This window comes from Callospermophilus lateralis, unplaced genomic scaffold (assembly GCF_048772815.1).
Source record: "Callospermophilus lateralis isolate mCalLat2 unplaced genomic scaffold, mCalLat2.hap1 Scaffold_73, whole genome shotgun sequence".
NCBI lineage: Eukaryota > Metazoa > Chordata > Mammalia > Rodentia > Sciuridae > Callospermophilus > Callospermophilus lateralis.
Genome location: NW_027515346.1, coordinates 5,474,392 through 5,481,713, shown reverse-complemented (window position 1 = coordinate 5,481,713; position 7,322 = coordinate 5,474,392). Strand labels below are relative to the sequence as shown.

The window sequence follows — 7,322 nt, the reverse complement described above, 5'->3', positions numbered from 1 at the left end:
ATTGAATTGCCCATAATTATTCCTTTTATTTTTTGCAGATAAAGAATATTTTCTACCACATAGTTTAGCAGCTTTTTCCCTTGGACTCTGCTATACGCAGAATTAGAGGTCTAAGCTCTGGCCTCCAATCTTTGGTTTATACCAAAAATCATGCTGGCATAGGTCAAAAGGTAAAATGAGAAGTAAACTACATGAAGCCCAAAATTAAAAAAATTCGTAAGATTAATTAATAGTTTTTTAAAACCTCAAAACCCTAGGTTTAATTTAAAAGTCTTGCTCTGTGATTACTTTTAAAAATGGCTTGTTAAGCTGGATTTGTGGCTGAGTGGTACAGTGCTTACCTAGCATATGTGAGGCACTGGGTTCAATCCTCAGCACCACATAAAAATAAATAAATTAAATAAAGGTATTGTGTCCACCTACAACTAGAAAAATATTAAAAATGGCTTAAGTGAAACACTAAGTATTCTTTATGCATTAAGACATAACTGATAACAAAAAGATAATTTTCTTGGATCATGAAAAATAATTTAGAAACAAATTCCTAAGAAATTATCTTTAGAATAGATACGTCTTGTTAAAATGGATGCTGTTCAATATTATTTGAATAGTGTCCATGGAAGCAGAGTGAAGAAAGGGAATAGAAAATTCAGGAAGGGTCAACTGGAGAATCAGAAAAGTTTAAGATGTCTAACTGAGTGGAAGCTGAGGGATCATCTGGCCCAGGCCCCTTCTTCTCTACTCAAGGCTAGCTGGAAATGGAACATACTGACTTGAGCTCAAATTACATGATAGCTGTTAGTTTATCTCATTTGCCATTTAAAACCTTATTAATTTCTTAGGTAACTTGTTTAAAGTCACAGACTGGCAAATGGCAGAGCTGGAATTCCTACTTTAAACCTTCTGACTTCAAATACTGTCTTTGAGCCTAGCTTCACTCACCTTCTTTATTCGAGATGAGGATAATAATGGTGCCTTCCTCATAGGTTTGATACAAGAATTAACACATTAATATATGTGAAGTTAGCACCTATATATGTTAGCATAGCACCTGCCACATAATAGGTACTTAATAAATATTAACTGCTATGATTAATGTTATTAATATTAACCTCTATATTACACAACAGTGAGAAAGAATATTTAAAAGTGAACCCAACATTTAAGTTGATCTATTCCCCCCACCCCATATAAAACTCCAGGTTCAGTCTTAAGAAGTTACAACTGAACTCCTTCAGGAGGGCTGATTACAGCCATCAGCAAGTGGCAATGACTCTAGTTCTGCTCCCTGTCACATTTTTTTTTCTCTTAGATGCTTCATTTTCATGGAGAAATATATAAGCAGGCCTATGTGATCATACTTGCAGTATGGCAATGTACTGGGGCAAGACATTTGAGGCAAATGTGGCAGTAACTGTGGTGGACACAACCCTTGTAGAATGGGGGTAGATGCAAAGGAACAGAATAAAAGTAATACTGCCTACTTTCTCCATTCAAATTACTTCATTTAATCCCCCCATGGACCCTATGGTGCAGAAAGTTTTCTATGTTGTACATAAGAAAACAAAAGTACAGGGGAAACAAGTGACTTGCTTGACTACACAAATGGATGAAACAGGCCTTTGCCACACCCCTCCCCCTCCCCCTCCCCACACTCTACCTCCATCTCCCATTACATTCCACATCAACCCACATACAGCTCTGCTGGACTCCTGTACCCAAGGGTAGAAAAACTGGATAACTGAAGATTCTCCATTTGAAAAAAAAAAAAAAAAAAAAAAAGTTCAGGCAACTATTTGTCTTGATCTGGGTGTTTAAGACTATGATTTCTAATTAGATTTCATAGTTTGTAATAACGTTCCAATCATGATTTTTTTTTTAATCTCAACAATTTTTGTTTGTTCTGCCTCTGAGGAATCTGCAGGCCTCTGGGAATGTAACTGAACTTCTTTGCCTCATTGTCCCACAGGTTGGGGAGCAGCACCTTCAAAAACATGCAGCGCAGGCACACGACCTTGAGGGAGAAGGGCCCCCGGTAGGCTATTCGGGGTCCCGCCTACATGTTCAATTAGAAGGGCACGTGCCTGACGCCTGAGGAAGAGCGCTTCCTAGACTCAGGCGAGTATGGCAACATTACAGTGGTCAGGAAACTGCTGGAGGGGTCCAAGACCCTCAATTTCAACTGCATGGACTACATGGGACAGAATGCGCTGTAGCTGGCCGTGGGCAACGAGCACCTGGAGATCACGGAGTTGCTGCTCATGAAAGAGAACTTGGCGCGGGTGCGGGCTGCGTTGCTGCTGGCCATCAGCAAGAACTACGTGCACATTGTGGAGGCCATTCTCAACCACCCGGCCTTCGCACAGTGCCAGCGCCTGACACTTAGCCCACTGGAGCAGGAGCTGCAGGACGACGACTTCTACGCCTATGATGAGGATGGCACACGCTTTTCTCACGACATCACGCCCATCATCCTGGCGGCCCACTGCCAGGAGTAGGAAATCCTGCACATCCTGCTGTTCAAGGGCACCCGCATCAAGCGGCCCCACGACTACTTCTGCAAGTGCATCTAGTGCACCAAGAAGCAGCGGAAAGATTCCTTCAGTCACTCGCGCTCCTGCATGAATGCCTACAAAGGACTGGCAAGCGCTGCCTATTTGTCACTGTCTAGCGAAGACCCCATCCTCACCGCACTGGAGCTAAGCAACGAATTAGCCAGACTAGCCAACAATGAGACTGAATTCAAGGTAACTCTCCCACTCTTGAGGGCAGATGACCCAGTGGGCTCTTCTACATGTGCCCAGTATCAAAATGGGTTGTCTTCTGGTCTGAGAAAGGGTGAAAGCATCAGGCTTTTGTCATTCAGGCTCACAGAGGGAAAGGGTTACACATCTCACCTGGATCAGATGTAGAACTGAGGGAAAAGCAGCCCACTAGGTGAAATATTAAAAAACAAACAAACACATAAATGTAAATAAAAGGTGACTTTGCACAAATCAATATGGTAAAAAACAAGGAATTTGTGGTGCTGGGGAAGACACCTCAGCCCTATCCATGGTCACTTAGGAATGTCTAGGATACCAAGGTTATTTCCTGGTCTGGTCTTAGACTTCATGATTGTTTCATCTGCATGGTTTTGATTTGTCTCATTCACATCTCTATCCCATGCTGAACTGTGCTAATCTTAGGTTCAGTCTCAGCCCAATGTTAAAAGACACAGGATCGCCTTTCTTAAACCTCACCAGCTATTGCTATTTTCTTGTCAATGGGCTGAGATGGCATCACATGAAAAAGCAAATAAAATTGTACAGTTGCTTGTCATTCCAGTAAATGGTCTAGGGCAAAGCCCTACAATTTAGCCACCCTGAGAGCACCTTACCTATCTGGCCAAAGGATGGATACTCATTTCCAAAGTCCATTATTTAAGAGTGGTCCTGTGCTTTTACTGTCAACTGACACTCCCCTGAAAGAGAAGACTAGGACATAATGTAAGAAACTCTTTTGACATGATGTTTAATAAAAGTAACAACACTTAGTGGGCATTTACTATATGCCATGCACTAACTGCCTTACTTTTTTATCTTGGTTAACAATAACCAGTATGCTGTGGGTACTACTACTATCCCCATTTTGTATGAGAGCACAGAAGTAGACAGAAAGCACACAGTAAATAAGTAATGAAACCATTGTTCTAGTCTAGGCATCCAGAGCTGATTCAGTCACTCCAGCAAACCTGTGCCAGAGGTCTTGTTCATACATTGAGCTTCTCAAAATTTTATTGGCCTTTACCTGAATGATGAAGGGATTCCTCACTCCAGGTGTGGCTGGAAGAGTAGTAACTACAATTGGGCTCATTATTTCCCCTTTTGGCTATGGAACACACAAAAAGGCATCACATGGGGGCTGGCCATCAAACTTAGAAAAGATGTCATTTGCAAGTAAAAATTTCATTATCCAAAAGTGATGCAATGCAAGAGCTATACCTTCATAGAATACAATTAGGTGACCAAGGATGTGTACCATTTCATAGCAAGGAAGGCTCTCCTGGGACATGTTGTTCATGGAGATCTCAAAGGATGGAATGAGATCAGGTCTTACTGAGCAGTAGGAGGTGGACCCAGGGGGAAAGAAGTATCTGGTGGCATTTGGATGAACAAATGAAGATGAGGCCCAACAAAGCACAGAGCAGGGAGGAGATAGATGAGGAACTCCATGTGACCAAAATACCGACTTCTTGCTGGGGCACCCAAGAGGAATGCTGAAGAGATGAAGTGGGGGGCAGATCTCAGAGGGCTCTTCATGTAAGGCTGAGCACTCTGAATGTTATTCTGTAGGAGGAAATGGAAAGCCACTAAAAGTTGATGATTCAGGTACTAAGTAGTGAAAACCAGAGTTTTGGAAATTTATTAACCTAAGATGAAATGGAGGATTTGGACTGGGACTGGGTGGGGCACTAAGACTAAAGAGAGGAGAAATTCAGGAATGCATACATAAAGCCAGAAAGAAAAGGCTTGTCCCACCAGCTAGGGATAGATAAACTAGGCCAAGAGAAGGTAGCATGGCACCACAGATTGTGAATAGATAAAACACCCTATAATTAAGCTCATTTTATTTTATCTAATTCCTTAACATTATTCATGGCCTCATCTAGAAAACATGGTGGCTATTGATGCCGAGATTACCCAAAGAAACTCCAAAGAAATATAGCTATTGTCTCTTCTTTTCTCACACCAAGGGCAATGATTTCCCAAGCAAGGCTACTGGAACTTTTCTTATTCCCCAGCCTTCAGACCAATCCTAAACAGGCTCTATAAAAGAAACAGCTAAGCCAATTACTTCAGATATTTCTGGCCAAGAAGGAAAAAAAAAACAAGCAAAAAATGTGCTTTGGATTAGATTATCTGGATAATTGCACAATTCTCTACTTATCTCACATCTGGGATCATGCCACCCTAAATAAAACAATGCTATGCTAACATTTGTAAACACATCTGAGCCATTTGTTTCATTTACTAAAACCCAAAGTCTGACATATTTTAGTGTACATAATATCTAAAACTGGAAGTTTGTTGAAATAATTTTCTATGATTTCAAAAGTAAATTATGGAAATTGTGAACAATTAAGAACACTACTAACATAATCGCAAATCCTTTCTATAATGCAGTCATTTACTCAGAATAAGAGCTAGCATAAATACATTTGCTGGCTGTTAACATCCACCTAGTAACGTTTGTTTGAAATAATGTTTTTCAGATTGTTGACAAATGGTGCATTATAAATTAACATAACAGTTCCTTTAGAATTTTATTACTTATTCAACTATCCTTGTTTGTTCATTCCTGACATTATAAATCTTCTTAGAGAGCAGTTTAGCAGGAAAGAAGTCAAACTGTCATGAAAGAATAAAGAACCAGTGAATGTGTTATAATTGCACTCTTGATGAGTCTGTTCTGCTTTCTAGGGACTACATGTGGCTGCTTGTTGTCACATGTTATGGAGATGATCTAGTGTCATCAATTATGTAAAATACTATCAGTGTTTCATTGGAAATATGTTACACGTCATCCTCCATATCTTCTAAAATGCTCACTCTGGAGTGACATGTCCTGACTAGTACATATCATCCAGGATAAGCTTGAATTTGGGGAGTCATTTTAATTTACTACCAGAATAGAGGCTAGTCATTCACAACAAGTGCAGCCAATGTCAAGGTTTCCAGTAAATTGTGTCTGGAATCAGATGCCTACTAGAAAGCCATATTTTTTGGTGGGGAAATTGTGTAGTTGTTCAAGGATTGCATATGTCTCTCTTATATTCTTGGGTCTAGAAAGATATTAAAATTCAACCGGTCAGTGGAGTATCCCAGTGCCTTAAATATACCCAGTAAATTAGTAAGCATTCCAGAAATACGTGATGAAAGGAATGAAATAAATCCTAAAAGAATAATCATTCCAGCTGCTGAAGCAAATTATTACTTTTATCTATGGCTCAAACTTAATACATTTATGGATTTCATAGTAGTATTTGATGAACATGGTGAAATGGGAAAGTTCTAAAGAAGACTACAGCTGGTAGCCAGGGATAAAACCTTCACATTCAATGACTGAAGACTAATCATATGTTGTGTGTCTTCTTTGTCTTACCTAAAATAGGGTTTGAGAGCACTGCCCAAAACTGACATTTTGATTGATTGGTTTATCTATGCACTAGGAGCCAGAGAAAGGGAAGATTGGTGTGATCTGGACTATTCAGGGTGCTTTACCCTGGTGGAATGGGCTCTCTCTGTGTAGAAGCATCTGGGTTAGCAAGAAAAAATAAAGAATATGTCTATCTCGGTTGGGTTGTAACTCCTGCCACCAAGAATATAGAGGCCTCTGTATCTTTCCTGAATTAGTCTGCTTGGTTTTCTTTGCTGATCATTCTCTTATAAAATTGCTCAAGGTACCCCTTTATTTTGTTGATATCTTCCTAAATGCATTCCTAGGCGATTTGTCTATATGTGTTGCTCATCTGTGGAAATGATGTTTCAAAATGATTAGAAGTCAGTATTTCTTCCATTTTAGAGTAGGTGACAGCAGTGCCCTAGGGGCAGGGTAGGGGATGAGGAAGAAAAGAATGACAAGGGAATACTGCAGGGCTTAGGAAAGAAAGGAGGATGGGATGGAGGGATCCCTCTTGCTCCCTTAAATTTTGCTTCAATTTGAAAGCATCTACTGTCACCAAGTCAGAGAACTGTGGAAGCCCAACAAACAGTGCAGCTCATTTATTTAACGTTTGCCCATTCTGAAGGCTAGAAAAGCTGCTGCTGAGAAAGATATTCCTGTTGACACAAGAGCAGCATGGAGACTTGTGCTTCAGTCACAGCAATTTATTCTGACAGACCTCAGAGAGGAATCAAGAAAGCTAATGTTATGACTGATTCTCCTTAAGTGTTAATGACCTTTGTGTTTTTCAATGGATAGTTAACCACGGATATTATGAAAAATAGATAATAAATTATATATTGATGTTGTGCTGTCATTTTAAGACCCATAAAAACCCTCCAGGCCTGAAATACCACAAATTAAAAATGCAAATAATGATAAATCAGGCCAATTTGCCACCTGCTATGATTTTAGTGAGATCCCATTGTGGAAGGTGAAGATGTTGAGATGGCAGTTTGTAATCTGCTTGCAAACTTATCAACACAGAAAAGGGAAGAGCTGGAGAGAAAGAGGATTTACTTTGAATTTTGGTGCTGAGTGCTCAGAGTACACTTGAACTCTGGCCATCTGGGGCTAGGAAGACAAAAAGCTGAGTGAAGGCCCAGCCTAGGCTGGAA

General features: G+C 40.2%; 1 pseudogene; it reads left to right on the top strand.

Moving 5' to 3' along the window:
- Nucleotides 1-1,605: 1,605 nt before the first annotated feature.
- Nucleotides 1,606-7,322, top strand: part of LOC143637807 (short transient receptor potential channel 7-like) — a 108,958-nt pseudogene continuing 103,241 nt past the window's right edge.